Below are 20821 nucleotides of genomic sequence, written 5' to 3' on the forward strand. Positions count from 1 at the left end.
CTGAACACTGTGAGCAGGACGCACTACACTAACTTGTAGCTTTAGCTGAACACTGTGCAGAGGTCTCACTACACTAACTTGTAGCTTTAGCTGAACACTGTGCAGAGGTCTCACTACACTAACTTGTAGCTTTAGCTGAACACTGTGCAGAGGTCTCACTACACTAACTTGTAGTTTTAGCTGAACACTGTGAACAGGACACACTACACTAACTTGTAGCTTTAGCTGAACACTGTGCAGAGGTCTCACTACACTAACTTGTAGTTTTAGCTGAACACTGTGAGCAGGATGCACTACACTAACTTGTAGCTTTAGCTGAACACTGTGCAGAGATCTCACTACACTAACTTGTAGCTTTAGCTGAACACTGTGCAGAGATCTCACTACACTAACTTGTAGCTTTAGCTGAACACTGTGCAGAGGTCTCACTACACTAACTTGTAGTTTTAGCTGAACACTGTGAGCAGGACGCACTACTCTAACTTGTAGCTTTAGCTGAACACTGTGCAGAGGTCTCACTACACTAACTTGTAGCTTTAGCTGAACACTGTGCAGAGGTCTCACTACACTAACTTGTTGTTCTAGCTAAACACTGTGCAGAGGTCTCACTACAGTAACTTGTAGTTTTAGCTGAACACTGTGAGCAGGACGCACTACACTAACTTGTAGCTTTAGCTGAACACTGTGCAGAGGTCTCACTACACTAACTTGTAGTTTTAGCTGAACACTGTGAACAGGACACACTACACTAACTTGTAGCTTTAGCTGAACACTGTGCAGAGGTCTCACTACACTAACTTGTAGTTTTAGCTGAACTCGCTGAACCGGAACGCACTACACTAACTTGTAGCTTTAGCTGAACACTGTGCAGAGGTCTCACTACACTAACTTGTAATTTTAGCTGAACACTGTGAACAGGACACACTACACTAACTTGTAGCTTTAGCTGAACACTGTGCAGAGGCCTCACTACACTAACTTGTAGTTTTAGCTTAACACTGTGAGCAGGACGCACTACACTAACTTGTAACTTTAGCTGAACACTGTGCAGAGGTCTCACTACAATAACTTGTAGCTTTAGCTGAACACTGTGCAGAGGTCTCACTACACTAACTTGTAGTTTTAGCTGAACACGGTGAGCAGGACGCACTACAGTAACTTGTAGCTTTAGCTGAACACTGGGCAGAGATCTCACTACACTAACTTGTAGTTTTAGCTGAACACTGTGAGCAGGACGCACTATACTAACTTGTAGCTTTAGCTGAACACTGTGCAGAAGTGTCACTACACTAACTTGTAGCTTTAGCTGAACACTGTGCAGAGGTCTCACTACACTAACTTGTAGCTTTAGCTGGACACTGTGCAGAGGTCTCACTACACTAACTTGTAGCTTTAGCTGAACACTGTGCAGAGGTCTCACTACACTAACTTGTAGTTTTAGCTGAACACTGTGAACAGGACACACTACACTAACTTGTAGCTTTAGCTGAACACTGTGCAGAGGTCTCACTACACTAACTTGTAGTTTTAGCTGAACACTGTGAGCAGGACGCACTACACTAACTTGTAGCTTTAGCTGAACACTGTGCAGAGGTCTCACTACGCTAACTTGTAGCTTTAGCTGAACACTGTGCAGAGTTCTCACTACACTAACTTGTAGTTTTAGCTGAACACTGTGAACAGGACACACTACACTAACTTGTAGCTTTAGCTGAACACTGTGCAGAGGCTTCACTACACCAACTTGTAGTTTTAGCTTAACACTGTGAGCAGGACGCACTACACTAACTTGTAGCTTTAGCTGAACACTGTGCAGAGGTCTCACTACACTAACTTGTAGTTTTAGCTGAACACTGTGAGCAGGACGCACTACACTAACTTGTAGCTTTAGCTGAACACTGTGCAGAGGTCTCACTACACTAACTTGTAGCTTTAGCTGAACACTGTGCAGAGGTCTCACTACACTAACTTGTAGCTTTAGCTGAACACTGTGCAGAGGTCTCACTACACTAACTTGTAGTTTTAGCTGAACACTGTGAACAGGACACACTACACTAACTTGTAGCTTTAGCTGAACACTGTGCAGAGGTCTCACTACACTAACTTGTAGTTTTAGCTGAACACTGTGAGCAGGATGCACTACACTAACTTGTAGCTTTAGCTGAACACTGTGCAGAGATCTCACTACACTAACTTGTAGCTTTAGCTGAACACTGTGCAGAGGTCTCACTACACTAACTTGTAGTTTTAGCTGAACACTGTGAACAGGACGCACTACACTAAATTGTAGCTTTAGCAGAACACTGTGCAGAGGTCTCACTACACTAACTTGTAGTTTTAGCTGAACACTGTGAGCAGGATGCACTACACTAACTTGTAGCTTTAGCTGAACACTGTGCAGAGGTCTCACTACACTAACTTGTAGTTTTAGCTGAACACTGTGAACAGGACGCACTACACTAACTTGTAGCTTTAGCTGAACACTGTGCAGAGGTCTCACTACACTAACTTGTAGTTTTAGCTGAACACTGTGAGCAGGACGTACTACACTAACTTGTAGCTTTAGCTGAACACTGTGCAGAGGTCTCACTACACTAACTTGTAGCTTTAGCTGAACACTGTGCAGAGGTCTCACTACACTAACTTGTAGCTTTAGCTGAACACTGTGCAGAGGTCTCACTACACTAACTTGTAGTTTTAGCTGAACACTGTGAACAGGACACACTACACTAACTTGTAGCTTTAGCTGAACACTGTGCAGAGGTCTCACTACACTAACTTGTAGTTTTAGCTGAACACTGTGAGCAGGACGCACTACACTAACTTGTAGCTTTAGCTGAACACTGTGCAGAGGTCTCACTACACTAACTTGTAGCTTTAGCTGAACACTGTGCAGAGGTCTCACTACACTAACTTGTAGTTTTAGCTGAACACTGTGAACAGGACACACTACACTAACTTGTAGCTTTAGCTGAACACTGTGCAGAGGCCTCACTACACTAACTTGTAGTTTTAGCTTAACACTGTGAGCAGGACGCACTACACTAACTTGTAACTTTAGCTGAACACTGTGCAGAGGTCTCACTACAATAACTTGTAGCTTTAGCTGAACACTGTGCAGAGGTCTCACTACACTAACTTTTAGTTTTAGCTGAACACGGTGATCAGGACGCACTACAGTAACTTGTAGCTTTAGCTGAACACTGGGCAGAGGTCTCACTACACTAACTTGTAGTTTTAGCTGAACACTGTGAGCAGGACGCACTACACTAACTTGTAGCTTTAGCTGAACACTGTGCAGAGGTCTCACTACACTAACTTGTAGCTTTAGCTGAACACTGTGCAGAGGTCTCACTACACTAACTTGTAGTTTTAGCTGAACACTGTGAACAGGACACACTACACTAACTTGTAGCTTTAGCTGAACACTGTGCAGAGGTCTCACTACACTAACTTGTAGTTTTAGCTGAACACTGTGAGCAGGACGCACTACACTAACTTGTAGCTTTAGCTGAACACTGTGCAGAGGTCTCACTACACTAACTTGTAGCTTTAGCTGAACACTGTGCAGAGGTCTCACTACACTAACTTGTAGTTTTAGCTGAACACTGTGAACAGGACACACTACACTAACTTGTAGCTTTAGCTGAACACTGTGCAGAGGCCTCACTACACTAACTTGTAGTTTTAGCTTAACACTGTGAGCAGGACGCACTACACTAACTTGTAACTTTAGCTGAACACTGTGCAGAGGTCTCACTACAATAACTTGTAGCTTTAGCTGAACACTGTGCAGAGGTCTCACTACACTAACTTGTAGTTTTAGCTGAACACGGTGATCAGGACGCACAACAGTAACTTGTAGCTTTAGCTGAACACTGGGCAGAGATCTCACTACACTAACTTGTAGTTTTAGCTGAACACTGTGAGCAGGATGCACTATACTAACTTGTAGCTTTAGCTGAACACTGTGCAGAAGTCTCACTACACTAACTTGTAGCTTTAGCTGAACACTGTGCAGAGGTCTCACTACACTAACATGTAGCTTTAGCTGAACACTGTGCAGAGGTCTCACTACACTAACTTGTAGCTTTAGCTGAACACTGTGCAGAGGTCTCACTACACTAACTTGTAGTTTTAGCTGAACACTGTGAACCGGATACACTACACTAACTTGTAGCTTTAGCTGAAAACTGTGTAGAGGCTTCACTACACTAACTTGTAGTTTTAGCTTAACACTGTGAGCAGGACGCACTACACTTACTTGTAGCTTTAGCTGAACACTGTGCAGAGGTCTCACTACAATAACTTGTAGCTTTAGCTGAACACTGTGCAGAGGTCTCACTACACTAACTTGTAGTTTTAGCTGAACACGGTGAGCAGGACGCACTACAGTAACTTGTAGCTTTAGCTGAACACTTGGCAGAGATCTCACTACACTAACTTGTAGTTTTAGCTGAACACTGTGAGCAGGACGCACTACACTAACTTGTAGCTTTGGCTGAACACTGTGCAGAGATCTCACTACACTAACTTGTAGCTTTAGCTGAACACTGTGCAGAGGTCTCACTACACTAACTTGTAGTTTTAGCTGAACACTGTGAACAGGACGCACTACATTAAATTGTAGCTTTAGCTGAACACTGTGCAGAGGTCTCACTACACTAACTTGTAGTTTTAGCTGAACACTGTGAGCAGGATGCACTACACTAACTTGTAGCTTTAGCTGAACACTGTGCAGAGGTCTCACTACACTAACTTGTAGTTTTAGCTGAACACTGTGAGCAGGATGCACTACACTAACTTATAGCTTTAGCTGAACACTGTGCAGAGGTCTCACTACACTAACTTGTAGTTTTAGCTGAACTCTGTGAGCAGGACGCACTACACTAACTTGTAGCTTTAGCTGAACACTGTGTAGAGGTCTCACTACACTAACTTGTAGCTTTAGCTGAACACTGTGCAGAGGTCTCACTACACTAACTTGTAGCTTTAGCTGAACACTGTGCAGAGGTCTCACTACACTAACTTGTAGTTTTAGCTGAACACTGTGAACAGGACACACTACACTAACTTGTAGCTTTAGCTGAACACTGTGCAGAGGTCTCACTACACTAACTTGTAGTTTTAGCTGAACACTGTGAGCAGGACGCACTACACTAACTTGTAGCTTTAGCTGAACACTGTGCAGAGCTCTCACTACACTAACTTGTAGCTTTAGCTGAACACTGTGCAGAGGTCTCACTACACTAACTTGTAGTTTTAGCTGAACACTGTGAACAGGACACACTACACTAACTTGTAGCTTTAGCTTAACACTGTGCAGAGGCCTCACTAAACTAACTTGTAGTTTTAGCTGAACACTGTGAGCAGGACGCACTACACTAACTTGTAACTTTAGCTGAACACTGTGCAGAGGTCTCACTACAATAACTTGTAGCTTTAGCTGAACACTGTGCAGAGGTCTCACTACACTAACTTGTAGTTTTAGCTGAACACGGTGAGCAGGACGCACTACAGTAACTTGTAGCTTTAGCTGAACACTTGGCAGAGATCTCACTACACTAACTTGTAGTTTTAGCTGAACACTGTGAGCAGGATGCACTATACTAACTTGTAGCTTTAGCTGAACACTGTGCAGAAGTCTCACTACACTAACTTGTAGCTTTAGCTGAACACTGTGCAGAGGTTTCACTACACTAACTTGTAGCTTTAGCTGAACACTGTGCCGAGGTCTCATTACACTAACTTTTAGCTTTAGCTGAACACTGTGCAGAGGTCTCACTACACTAACTTGTAGTTTTAGCTGAACACTGTGAACAGGACACACTACACTAACTTGTAGCTTTAGCTGAACACTGTGCAGAGGTCTCACTACACTAACTTGTAGTTTTAGCTGAACACTGTGAGCAGGACGCACTACACTAACTTGTAGCTTTAGCTGAACACTGTGCAGAGGTCTCACTACACTAACTTGTAGCTTTAGCTGAACACTATGCAGAGGTCTCACTACACTAACTTGTAGTTTTAGCTGAACACTGTGAACAGGACACACTACACTAACTTGTAGCTTTAGCTGAACACTGTGCAGAGGCTTCACTACACTAACTTGTAGATTTAGCTTAACACTGTGAGCAGGACGCACTACACTAACTTGTAGCTTTAGCTGAACACTGTGCAGAGGTCTCACTACAATAACTTGTAGCTTTAGCTGAACACTGTGCAGAGGTCTCACTACACTAACTTGTAGTTTTAGCTGAACACGGTGAGCAGGACGCACTACAGTAAATTGTAGCTTTAGCTGAACACTGGGCAGAGATCTCACTACACTAACTTGTAGTTTTAGCTGAACACTGTGAGCAGGATGAACTATACTAACTTGTAGCTTTAGCTGAACACTGTGCAGAAGTCTCACTACACTAACTTGTAGCTTTAGCTGAACACTGTGCAGAGGTCTCACTACACTAACTTGTAGTTTTAGCTGAACACTGTGAACAGGACGCACTACACTAACTTGTAGCTTTAGCTGAACATTGTGCAGAGGTCTCACTACACTAACTTGTAGTTTTAGCTGAACACTGTGAGCAGGACGCACTACACTAACTTGTAGCTTTAGCTGAACACTGTGCAGAGGTCTCACTACACTAACTTGTAGCTTTAGCTGAACACTGTGCAGAGGTCTCACTACACTAACTTGTAGCTTTAGCTGAACACTGTGCAGAGGTCTCACTACACTAACTTGTAGTTTTAGCTGAACACTGTGAACAGGACGCACTACACTAACTTGTAGCTTTACCTGAACACTGTGCAGAGGTCTCACTACACTAACTTGTAGTTTTAGCTGAACACTGTGAGCAGGATGCACTACACTAACTTGTAGCTTTAGCTGAACACTGTGCAGAGGTCTCACTACACTAACTTGTAGTTTTAGCTGAACACTGTGAGCAGGACGCACTATACTAACTTTTAGCTTTAGCTGAACACTGTGCAGAGGTCTCACTACACTAACTTGTAGTTTTAGCTGAACACTGTGAGCAGGACGCACTACTCTAACTTGTAGCTTTAGCTGAACACTGTGCAGAGGTCTCACTACACTAACTTGTAGCTTTAGCTGAACACTGTGCAGAGGTCTCACTACACTAACTTGTTGTTCTAGCTAAACACTGTGCAGAGGTCTCACTACAGTAACTTGTAGTTTTAGCTGAACACTGTGAGCAGGACGCACTACACTAACTTGTAGCTTTAGCTGAACACTGTGCAGAGGTCTCACTACACTAACTTGTAGTTTTAGCTGAACACTGTGAACAGGACACACTACACTAACTTGTAGCTTTAGCTGAACACTGTGCAGAGGTCTCACTACACTAACTTGTAGTTTTAGCTGAACTCGCGGAACCGGAACGCACTACACTAACTTGTAGCTTTAGCTGAACACTGTGCAGAGGTCTCACTACACTAACTTGTAATTTTAGCTGAACACTGTGAACAGGACACACTACACTAACTTGTAGCTTTAGCTGAACACTGTGTAGAGGCCTCACTACACTAACTTGTAGTTTTAGCTTAACACTGTGAGCAGGACGCACTACACTAACTTGTAACTTTAGCTGAACACTGTGCAGAGGTCTCACTACAATAACTTGTAGCTTTAGCTGAACACTGTGCAGAGGTCTCACTACACTAACTTGTAGTTTTAGCTGAACACGGTGAGCAGGACACACTACAGTAACTTGTAGCTTTAGCTGAACACTGGGCAGAGATCTCACTACACTAACTTGTAGTTTTAGCTGAACACTGTGAGCAGGATGCACTATACTAACTTGTAGCTTTAGCTGAACACTGTGCAGAAGTGTCACTACACTAACTTGTAGCTTTAGCTGAACACTGTGCAGAGGTCTCACTACACTAACTTGTAGCTTTAGCTGAACACTGTGCAGAGGTCTCACTACACTAACTTGTAGTTTTAGCTGAACACTGTGAACAGGACACACTACACTAACTTGTAGCTTTAGCTGAACACTGTGCAGAGGTCTCACTACACTAACTTGTAGTTTTAGCTGAACACTGTGAGCAGGACGCACTACACTAACTTGTAGCTTTAGCTGAACACTGTGCAGAGGTCTCACTACACTAACTTGTAGCTTTAGCTGAACACTATGCAGAGGTCTCACTACACTAACTTGTAGTTTTAGCTGAACACTGTGAACAGGACACACTACACTAACTTGTAGCTTTAGCTGAACACTGTGCAGAGGCTTCACTACACTAACTTGTAGATTTAGCTTAACACTGTGAGCAGGACGCACTACACTAACTTGTAGCTTTAGCTGAACACTGTGCAGAGGTCTCACTACAATAACTTGTAGCTTTAGCTGAACACTGTGCAGAGGTCTCACTACACTAACTTGTAGTTTTAGCTGAACACGGTGAGCAGGACGCACTACAGTAAATTGTAGCTTTAGCTGAACACTGGGCAGAGATCTCACTACACTAACTTGTAGTTTTAGCTGAACACTGTGAGCAGGATGAACTATACTAACTTGTAGCTTTAGCTGAACACTGTGCAGAAGTCTCACTACACTAACTTGTAGCTTTAGCTGAACACTGTGCAGAGGTCTCACTACACTAACTTGTAGTTTTAGCTGAACACTGTGAACAGGACGCACTACACTAACTTGTAGCTTTAGCTGAACATTGTGCAGAGGTCTCACTACACTAACTTGTAGTTTTAGCTGAACACTGTGAGCAGGACGCACTACACTAACTTGTAGCTTTAGCTGAACACTGTGCAGAGGTCTCACTACACTAACTTGTAGCTTTAGCTGAACACTGTGCAGAGGTCTCACTACACTAACTTGTAGCTTTAGCTGAACACTGTGCAGAGGTCTCACTACACTAACTTGTAGTTTTAGCTGAACACTGTGAACAGGACGCACTACACTAACTTGTAGCTTTACCTGAACACTGTGCAGAGGTCTCACTACACTAACTTGTAGTTTTAGCTGAACACTGTGAGCAGGATGCACTACACTAACTTGTAGCTTTAGCTGAACACTGTGCAGAGGTCTCACTACACTAACTTGTAGTTTTAGCTGAACACTGTGAGCAGGACGCACTATACTAACTTTTAGCTTTAGCTGAACACTGTGCAGAGGTCTCACTACACTAACTTGTAGTTTTAGCTGAACACTGTGAGCAGGACGCACTACTCTAACTTGTAGCTTTAGCTGAACACTGTGCAGAGGTCTCACTACACTAACTTGTAGCTTTAGCTGAACACTGTGCAGAGGTCTCACTACACTAACTTGTTGTTCTAGCTAAACACTGTGCAGAGGTCTCACTACAGTAACTTGTAGTTTTAGCTGAACACTGTGAGCAGGACGCACTACACTAACTTGTAGCTTTAGCTGAACACTGTGCAGAGGTCTCACTACACTAACTTGTAGTTTTAGCTGAACACTGTGAACAGGACACACTACACTAACTTGTAGCTTTAGCTGAACACTGTGCAGAGGTCTCACTACACTAACTTGTAGTTTTAGCTGAACTCGCGGAACCGGAACGCACTACACTAACTTGTAGCTTTAGCTGAACACTGTGCAGAGGTCTCACTACACTAACTTGTAATTTTAGCTGAACACTGTGAACAGGACACACTACACTAACTTGTAGCTTTAGCTGAACACTGTGTAGAGGCCTCACTACACTAACTTGTAGTTTTAGCTTAACACTGTGAGCAGGACGCACTACACTAACTTGTAACTTTAGCTGAACACTGTGCAGAGGTCTCACTACAATAACTTGTAGCTTTAGCTGAACACTGTGCAGAGGTCTCACTACACTAACTTGTAGTTTTAGCTGAACACGGTGAGCAGGACACACTACAGTAACTTGTAGCTTTAGCTGAACACTGGGCAGAGATCTCACTACACTAACTTGTAGTTTTAGCTGAACACTGTGAGCAGGATGCACTATACTAACTTGTAGCTTTAGCTTAACACTGTGCAGAAGTGTCACTACACTAACTTGTAGCTTTAGCTGAACACTGTGCAGAGGTCTCACTACACTAACTTGTAGCTTTAGCTGAACACTGTGCAGAGGTCTCACTACACTAACTTGTAGTTTTAGCTGAACACTGTGAACAGGACACACTACACTAACTTGTAGCTTTAGCTGAACACTGTGCAGAGGTCTCACTACACTAACTTGTAGTTTTAGCTGAACACTGTGAGCAGGACGCACTACACTAACTTGTAGCTTTAGCTGAACACTGTGCAGAGGTCTCACTACGCTAACTTGTAGCTTTAGCTGAACACTGTGCAGAGGTCTCACTACACTAACTTGTAGTTTTAGCTGAACACTGTGAACAGGACACACTACACTAACTTGTAGCTTTAGCTGAACACTGTGCAGAGGCTTCACTACACTAACTTGTAGTTTTAGCTTAACACTGTGAGCAGGACGCACTACACTAACTTGTAGCTTTAGCTGAACACTGTGCAGAGGTCTCACTACAATAACTTGTAGCTTTAGCTGAACACTGTGCAGAGGTCTCACTACACTAACTTGTAGTTTTAGCTGAACACGGTGAGCAGGACACACTACAGTAACTTGTAGCTTTATCTGAACACTGGGCAGAGATCTCACTACACTAACTTGTAGTTTTAGCTGAACACTGTGAGCAGGATGAACTATACTAACTTGCAGCTTTAGCTGAACACTGTGCAGAAGTCTCACTACACTAACTTGTAGCATTAGCTGAACACTGTGCAGAGGTCTCACTACACTAACTTTTAGTTTTAGCTGAACACTGTGAACAGGACGCACTACACTAACTTGTAGCTTTAGCTGAACACTGTGCAGAGGTCTCACTACACTAACTTGTAGTTTTAGCTGAACACTGTGAGCAGGACGCACTACACTAACTTGTAGCTTTAGCTAAACACTGTGCAGAGGTCTCACTACACTAACTTGTAGCTTTAGCTGAACACTGTGCAGAGGTCTCACTACACTAACTTGTAGCTTTAGCTGAACACTGTGCAGAGGTCTCACTACACTAACTTGTAGTTTTAGCTGAACACTGTGAACAGGACGCACTACACTAACTTGTAGCTTTAGCTGAACACTGTGCAGAGGTCTCACTACACTAACTTGTAATTTTAGCTGAACACTGTGATCAGGACGCAGTACTCTAACTTGTAGCTTTACCTGAACACTGTGCAGAGGTCTCACTACACTAACTTGTAGTTTTAGCTGAACACTGTGAGCAGGATGCACTACACTAACTTGTAGCTTTAGCTGAACACTGTGCAGAGGTCTCACTACACTAACTTGTAGTTTTAGCTGAACACTGTGAGCAGGACGCACTATACTAACTTGTAGCTTTAGCTGAACACTGTGCAGAGGTCTCACTACACTAACTTGTAGTTTTAGCTGAACACTGTGAGCAGGACGCACTACTCTAACTTGTAGCTTTAGCTGAACACTGTGCAGAGGACTCACTACACTAACTTGTAGCTTTAGCTGAACACTGTGCAGAGGTCTCACTACACTAACTTGTAGTTCTAGCTAAACACTGTGCAGAGGTCTCACTACAGTAACTTGTAGTTTTAGCTGAACACTGTGAGCAGGACGCACTACACTAAATTGTAGCTTTAGCTGAACACTGTGCAGAGGTCTCACTACACTAACTTGTATTTTTAGCTGAACACTGTGAACAGGATGCACTACACTAACTTGTAATTTTAGCTGAACACTGTGAGCAGGACGCACTACACTAACTTGTAGCTTTAGCTGAACACTGTGCAGAGGTCTCACTACACTAACTTGTAGTTTTAGCTGAACATTGTGAGCAGGACGCACTACTCAAACTTGTAGCTTTAGCTGAACACTGTGCAGAGGTCTCACTACACTAACTTGTAATTTTAGCTGAACACTGTGAGCAGGACGCAATACACTAACTTGTAGCTTTAGCTGAACACTGTGCAGAGGTCTCACTACACTAACTTGTAGTTTTATCTGAACACTGTGAACAGGACGCACTACACTAACTCATAGCTTTAGCTGAACACTGTGCAGAGGTCTCACTACACTAACTTGTAGTTTTAGCTGAACACTGTGAGCAGGACGCACTACACTAACTTGTAGCTTTAGCTGAACACTGTGCAGAGGTCTCACTACACTAACTTGTAGCTTTAGCTGAACACTGTGCAGAGGTCTCACTACACTAACTTGTAGTTTTAGCTGAACACTGTGAGCAGGACGCACTACACTAACTTGTAGCTTTAGCTGAACACTGTGCAGAGGTCTCACTACACTAACTTGTAGCTTTAGCTGAACACTGTGCAGAGGTCTCACTACACTAACTTGTAGTTTTAGCTGAACACTGTGAACAGGACGCACTACACTAACTTGTAGCTTTAGCTGAACACTGTGCAGAGGTCTCACTACACTAACTTGTAGTGTTAGCTGAACACTGTGAGCAGGACGCACTACACTAACTTGTAGCTTTAGCTGAACACTGTGCAGAGGTCTCACTACACTAACTTGTACTTTTAGCTGAACACTGTGAACAGGACGCACTACACTAACTTGTAGCTTTAGCTGAAGACTGTGCAGAGGTCTCACTACACTAACTTGTAGTTTTAGCTGAACACTGTGAGCAGGACGCACTACACTAACTTGTAGCTTTAGCTGAACACTGTGCAGAGGTCTCACTACACTAACTTGTAGCTTTAGCTGTACACTGTGCAGAGGTCTCACTACACTAACTTGTAGTTTTAGCTGAACACTGTGAACAGGACGCACTACACTAACTTGTAGCTTTAGCTGAACACTGTGCAGAGGTCTCACTACACTAACTTGTAGTTTTAGCTGAACACTGTGAGCAGGAAGCACTACACTAACTTGTAACTTTAGCTGAACACTGTGAGGGGTCTCACTACAATAACTTGTAGCTTTAGCTGAACACTGTGCAGAGGTCTCACTACACTAACTTGTAGTTTTAGCTGAATACGGTGAGCAGGACGCACTACAGTAACTTGTAGCTTTAGCTGAACACTGGGCAGAGATCTCACTACACTAACTTGTAGTTTTAGCTGAACACTGTGAGCAGGATGCACTATACTAACTTGTAGCTTTAGCTGAACACTGTGCAGAAGTCTCACTACACTAACTTGTAGCTTTAGCTGAACACTATGCAGAGGTCTCACTACACTAACTTGTAGCTTTAGCTGAACACTGTGCAGAGGTCTCACTACACTAACTTGTAGCTTTAGCTGAACACTGTGCAGAGGTCTCACTACACTAACTTGTAGTTTTAGCTGAACACTGTGAACAGGACACACTACACTAACTTGTAGCTTTAGCTCAACACTGTGCAGAGGTCTCACTACACTAACTTGTAGTTTTAGCTGAACACTGTGAGCAGGACGCACTACACTAACTTGTAGCTTTAGCTGAACACTGTGCAGAGGTCTCACTACACTAACTTGTAGCTTTAGCTGAACACTGTGCGGAGGTCTCACTACACTAACTTGTAGTTTTAGCTGAACACTGTGAACAGGACACACTACACTAACTTGTAGCTTTAGCTGAACACTGTGCAGAGGCTTCACTACACTAACTGTTAGTTTTAGCTTAACACTGTGAGCAGGACGCACTACACTAACTTGTAGCTTTAGCTGAACACTGTGCAGAGGTCACACTACAATAACTTGTAGCTTTAGCTGAACACTGTGCAGAGGTCTCACTACACTAACTTGTAGTTTTAGCTGAACACGGTGAGCAGGACGCACTACAGTAACTTGTAGCTTTAGCTGAACACTGGGCAGAGATCTCACTACACTAACTTGTAGTTTTAGCTGAACACTGTGAGCAGGATGAACTATACTAACTTGTAGCTTTAGCTGAACACTGTGCAGAAGTCTCACGACACTAACTTGTAGCTTTAGCTGAACACTGTGCAGAGGTCTCACTACACTAACTTGTAGTTTTAGCTGAACACTGTGAACAGGACGCACTACACTAACTTGTAGCTTTAGCTGAACACTGTGCAGAGGTCTCACTACACTAACTTGTAGTTTTAGCTGAACACTGTGAGCAGGACGCACTACACTAACTTGTAGCTTTAGCTGAACACTGTGCAGAGGTCTCACTACACTAACTTGTAGCTTTAGCTGAATACTGTGCAGAGGTCTCACTACACTAACTTGTAGTTCTAGCTAAACACTGTGCAGAGGTCTCACTACAGTAACTTGTAGTTTTAGCTGAACACTGTGAGCAGGACGCACTACACTAACTTGTAGCTTTAGCTGAACACTGTGCAGAGGTCTCACTACACTAACTTGTAGTTTTAGCTGAACACTGTGAACAGGACGCACTACACTAACTTGTAGCTTTAGCTGAACACTGTGCAGAGGTCTCACTACACTAACTTGTAGTTTTAGCTGAACACTCGGAACCAGAACGCACTACAATAACTTGTAGCTTTAGCTGAACACTGTGCAGAGGTCTCACTACACTAACTTGTAATTTTAGCTGAACACTGTGAGCAGGACGCAATACACTAACTTGTAGCTTTAGCTGAACACTGTGCAGAGCTCTCACTACACTAACTTGTAGTTTTAGCTGAACACTGTGAACAGGACGCACTACACTAACTCATAGCTTTAGCTGAACACTGTGCAGAGGTCTCACTACACTAACTTGTAGTTTTAGCTGAACACTGTGAGCAGGACGCACTACACTAACTTGTAGCTTTAGCTGAACACTGTGCAGAGGTCTCACTACACTAACTTGTAGTTTTAGATGAACACTGTGAACAGGATGCACTACACTAACTTTTAGCTTTAGCTGAACACTGTGCAGAGGTCTCACTACACTAACTTGTAGATTTAGCTGAACACTGTGAGCAGGACGCACTACACTAACTTGTAGCTTTAGCTGAACACTGTGCAGAGGTCTCACTACACTAAATTGTAGCTTTAGCTGAACACTGTGCAGAGGTCTCACTACACTAACTTGTAGTTTTAGCTGAACAATGTGAACAGGATGCACTACACTAAATTGTAGCTTTAGCTGAACACTGTGCAGAGGTCTCACTACACTAACTTGTAGTTTTAGCTGAACACTGTGAGCAGGATGCACTACACTAACTTGTAGCTTCAGCTGAACACTGTGCAGAGGTCTCACTACACTAACTTGTAGCTTTAGCTGAACACTGTGCAGAGGTCTCACTACACTAACTTGTAGTTTTAGCTGAACACGGTGAGCAGGACGCACTACAGTAACTTGTAGCTTTAGCTGAACACTGGGCAGAGATCTCACTACACTAACTTGTAGTTTTAACTGAACACTGTGAGCAGGATGAACTATACTAACTTGTAGCTTTAGCTGAACACTGTGCAGAAGTATCACTACACTAACTTGTATCTTTAGCTGAACACTGTGCAGAGGTCTCACTAAACTAACTTGTAATTTTAGCTGAACACTGTGAACAGGACGCACTACACTAACTTGTAGCTTTAGCTGAACACTGTGCAAAGATCTCACTACACCAACTTGTAGTTTTAGCTGAACACTGTGAGCAGGACGCACTACACTAACTTGTAGCTTTAGCTGAACACTGTGCAGAGGTCTCACTACACTAACTTGTAGTTTTAGCTGAACACTGTGAGCAGGATGCACTACACTAACTTGTAGCTTTAGCTGAACACTGTGCAGAGGTCTCACTACACTAACTTGTAGCTTTAGCTGAACACTGTGCAGAGGTCTCACTACACTAACTTGTAGTGTTAGCTGAACACTGTGAGCAGGACGCACTACACTAACTTGTAGCTTTAGCTGAACACTGTGCAGAGGTCTCACTACACTAACTTGAAGCTTTAGCTGAACACTGTGCAGAGGTCTCACTACACAAACTTTTAGTTTTAGCTGAACACTGTGAGCAGGACGCACTACACTAACTTGTAGCTTTAGCTGAACACTGTGCAGAGGTCTCACTACACTAACTTGTAGTTTTAGCTGAACACTGTGAACAGGACGCACTACACTAACTTGTAGCTTTAGCTGAAAACTGTACAGAGGTCTCACTACACTAACTTGTAGTTTTAGCTGAACACTGTGAGCAGGACGCACTACACTAACTTGTAGCTTTAGCTGAACACTGTGCAGAGGTCTCACTACTAGGCATGTGCAATTCGTTTCGTTCCGAATTCGTTTTTTAACGAATTTCGACAAATTCGTTAATTCGGGAATATCCGAATTAACGAAAACTTGTTTAACAAATTTTTTCCGACTATTCGTAAATTCGATAAAATTAGACATTCGTAAATTCGGGCATTCGGGCATTCGTACATTCGTACATTAGTAAATGAGTGAATTTGTAAATTTGAAAATTCGGAAATCTGAAATAATAGTTAACTATTAATAACTTAACTATTAGTAATTACTAGTAACTTTTAAATTATAGGTATTGTAATTTCCTTTCAAATTTGGCTGTTAGTGAACGTAACACATACAAATTTATCCGAAGTTATGAATGATCCGAAAAAATGGAATGGAACGTAATGAATTAATAATAATAAATAACAATAATAATAATAACAACGTTTTATTATTATTATTTATTATTAATTTGTTCCGTTTCATTTGTTTAGATGCAGCATTTGTTTTGGATAATTCGTAACTTTGGATAAATTCGTATTTGTTACGTTCACTGACAGTCAAATTTGAAAGGAAATTACAATACCTAAAATTTAATAGTTAGTTACTATTTTAGATTTTTGAATTTTCGGGTTTTTGGCTTTTCAAACTTCGAATTTACAAGTTTCCGAATTTCCTAATTTACAAATGTACGATTTTACGAATTTACGAATGTACGAATTTACAAATGTACAAATGTAAAAATGTACGAATGTACGAATGAACGAATGTTCGAATTTACGAATGTACGAACGAACGCATTTACGAATTTACGAATGAACAAATTTACGAATCGCGATCATAACGAATGACCCGAAAAACAAAAACAAAAATAAACTAATGAAACGAAAACGAAAATTAACAAATTTTTTGGCTGTGCACATGTCTACTCAATACACTAACTTGTAGCTTTAGCTGAACACTGTGCAAAGGTCTCACTACACTAACTTGTAGTGTTAGCTGAACACTGTGAACAGGACGCAGTACACTAACTTGTAGCTTTAGCTGAACACTGTGCAGAGGTCTCACTGCAGTAACTTGTAGTTTTAGCTGAACACTGTGAACAGGACGCACTACACTAACTTGTAGCTTTAGCTGAACACTGTGCAGAGGTCTCACTACACTAACTTGTAGTTTTAGCTGAACACTGTGAGCAGGACGCACTACACTAACTTGTAGCTTTAGCTGAACACTGTGCAGAGGTCTCACTACACTAACTTGTAGCTTTAGCTGAATACTGTGCAGAGGTCTCACTACACTAACTTGTAGTTCTAGCTAAACACTGTGCAGAGGTCTCACTACAGTAACTTGTAGTTTTAGCTGAACACTGTGAGCAGGACGCACTACACTAACTTGTAGCTTTAGCTGAACACTGTGCAGAGGTCTCACTACACTAACTTGTAGTTTTAGCTGAACACTGGGAACAGGACGCACTACACTAACTTGTAGCTTTAGCTGAACACTGTGCAGAGGTCTCACTACACTAACTTGTAGTTTTAGCTGAACACTCGGAACCAGAACGCAATACACTAACTTGAAGCTTTAGCTGAACACTGTGCAGAGGTCTCACTACACTAACTTGTAATTTTAGCTGAACACTGTGAGCAGGACGCACTACACTAACTTGTAGCTTTAGCTGAACACTGTGCAGAGGTCTCACTACACTAACTTGTAGTTTTAGCTGAACATTGTGAGCAGGACGCACTACTCTAACTTGCAGCTTTAGCTGAACACTGTGCAGAGGTCTCACTACACTAACTTGTAATTTTAGCTGAACACTGTGAGCAGGACGCAGTACACTAACTTGTAGCTTTAGCTGAACACTGTGCAGAGGTCTCACTACACTAACTTGTAGTTTTAGCTGAACACTGTGAACAGGACGCACTACACTAACTCATAGCTTTAGCTGAACACTGTGCAGAGGTCTCACTACACTAACTTGTAGTTTTAGCTGAACACTGTGAGCAGGACGCACTACACTAACTTGTAGCTTTAGCTGAACACTGTGCAGAGGTCTCACTACACTAACTTGTAGTTTTAGCTGAACACTGTGAACAGGACGCACTACACTAACTTGTAGCTTTAGCTGAAAACTGTACAGAGTTCTCACTACACTAACTTGTAGTTTTAGCTGAACACTGTGAGCAGGACGCACTACACTAACTTGTAGCTTTAGCTGAACACTGTGCAGAGGTCACACTACACTAACTTGTAGCTTTAGCTGAACACTGTGCAGAGGTCTCACTACACTAACTTGTAGTTTTAGCTGAGCACTGTGAGCAGGACGCACTACACTAACTTGTAGCTTTAGCTGAACACTGTGCAGAGGTCTCACTACACTAACTTGTAGTTTTAGATGAACACTGTGAACAGGATGCACTACACTAACTTGTAGCTTTAGCTGAACACTGTGCAGAGGTCTCACTACACTAACTTGTAGTTTTAGCTGAACACTGTGAACAGGACGCACTACACTAACTTGTAGCTTTAGCTGAACACTGTGCAGAGGTCTCACTACACTAACTTGTAGTTTTAGCTGAACACTGTGAGCAGGACGCACTACACTAACTTGTAGCTTTAGCTGAACACTGTGCAGAGGTCTCACTACACTAACTTGTAGCTTTAGCTGAACACTGTGCAGAGGTCTCATTACACTAACTTGTAGCTTTAGCTGAACACTGTGCAGAGGTCTCACTACACTAACTTGTAGTTTTAGCTGAACACTGTGAGCAGGACGCACTACACTAACTTGTAGCTTTAGCTGAACACTGTGCAGAGGTCTCACTACACTAACTTGTAGCTTTAGCTGAACACTGTGCAGAGGTCTCACTACACTAACTTGTAGTTTTAGCTGAACAATGTGAACAGGATGCACTACACTAAATTGTAGCTTTAGCTGAACACTGTGCAGAGGTCTCACTACACTAACTTGTAGTTTTAGCTGAACACTGTGAACAGGACGCACTACACTAACTCATAGCTTTAGCTGAACACTGTGCAGAGGTCTCACTACACTAACTTGTAGTTTTAGCTGAACACTGTGAGCAGGACGCACTACACTAACTTGTAGCTTTAGCTGAACACTGTGCAGAGGTCTCGCTACACTAAGTTGTAGTTTTAGCTGAACACTGTGAACAGGACGCACTACACTAACTTGTAGCTTTAGCTGAAAACTGTACAGAGTTCTCACTACACTAACTTGTAGTTTTAGCTGAACACTGTGAGCAGGACGCACTACACTAACTTGTAGCTTTAGCTGAACACTGTGCAGAGGTCACACTACACTAACTTGTAGCTTTAGCTGAACACTGTGCAGAGGTCTCACTACACTAACTTGTAGTTTTAGCTGAGCACTGTGAGCAGGACGCACTACACTAACTTGTAGCTTTAGCTGAACACTGTGCAGAGGTCTCACTACACTAACTTGTAGTTTTAGATGAACACTGTGAACAGGATGCACTACACTAACTTGTAGCTTTAGCTGAACACTGGGCAGAGGTCTCACTACACTAACTTGTAGTTTTAGCTGAACACTGTGAACAGGACGCAGTACACTAACTTGTAGCTTTAGCTGAACACTGTGCAGAGGTCTCACTACACTAACTTGTAGTTTTAGCTGAGCACTGTGAGCAGGACGCACTACACTAACTTGTAGCTTTAGCTGAACACTGTGCAGAGGTCTCACTACACTAACTTGTAGTTTTAGATGAACACTGTGAACAGGATGCACTACACTAACTTGTAGCTTTAGCTGAACACTGTGCAGAGGTCTCACTACACTAACTTGTAGTTTTAGCTGAACACTGTGAACAGGACGCAGTACACTAACTTGTAGCTTTAGCTGAACACTGTGCAGAGGTCTCACTACACTAACTTGTAGTTTTAGCTGAACACTGTGAGCAGGACGCACTACACTAACTTGTAGCTTTAGCTGAACACTGTGCAGAGGTCTCACTACACTAACTTGTAGCTTTAGCTGAACACTGTGCAGAGGTCTCATTACACTAACTTGTAGCTTTAGCTGAACACTGTGCAGAGGTCTCACTACACTAACTTGTAGTTTTAGCTGAACACTGTGAGCATGACGCACTACACTAACTTGTAGCTTTATCTGAACACTGTGCAGAGGTCTCACTACACTAACTTGTAGCTTTAGCTGAACACTGTGCAGAGGTCTCACTACACTAACTTGTAGTTTTAGCTGAACAATGTGAACAGGATGCACTACACTAAATTGTAGCTTTAGCTGAACACTGTGCAGAGGTCTCACTACACTAACTTGAAGTTTTAGCTGAACACTGTGAGCAGGATGCACTACACTAACTTGTAGCTTTAGCTGAACACTGTGCAGAGGTCTCACTACACTAACTTGTAGCTTTAGCTGAACACTGTGCAGAGGTCTCACTACACTAACTTGTAGTTTTAGCTGAACACTGTGAACAGGACACACTACACTAACTTGTAGCTTTAGCTGAACACTGTGCAGAGGCTTCACTACACTAACTTGTAGTTTTAGCTTAACACTGTGAGCAGGACGCACTACACTAACTTGTAGCTTTAGCTGAACACTGTACAGAGGTCTCACTACAATAACTTGTAGCTTTAGCTGAACACTGTG

Source organism: Aquarana catesbeiana, linkage group LG01 (genome assembly GCF_042186555.1).
Source record: "Aquarana catesbeiana isolate 2022-GZ linkage group LG01, ASM4218655v1, whole genome shotgun sequence".
Classification (NCBI taxonomy): Eukaryota; Metazoa; Chordata; class Amphibia; order Anura; family Ranidae; genus Aquarana; species Aquarana catesbeiana.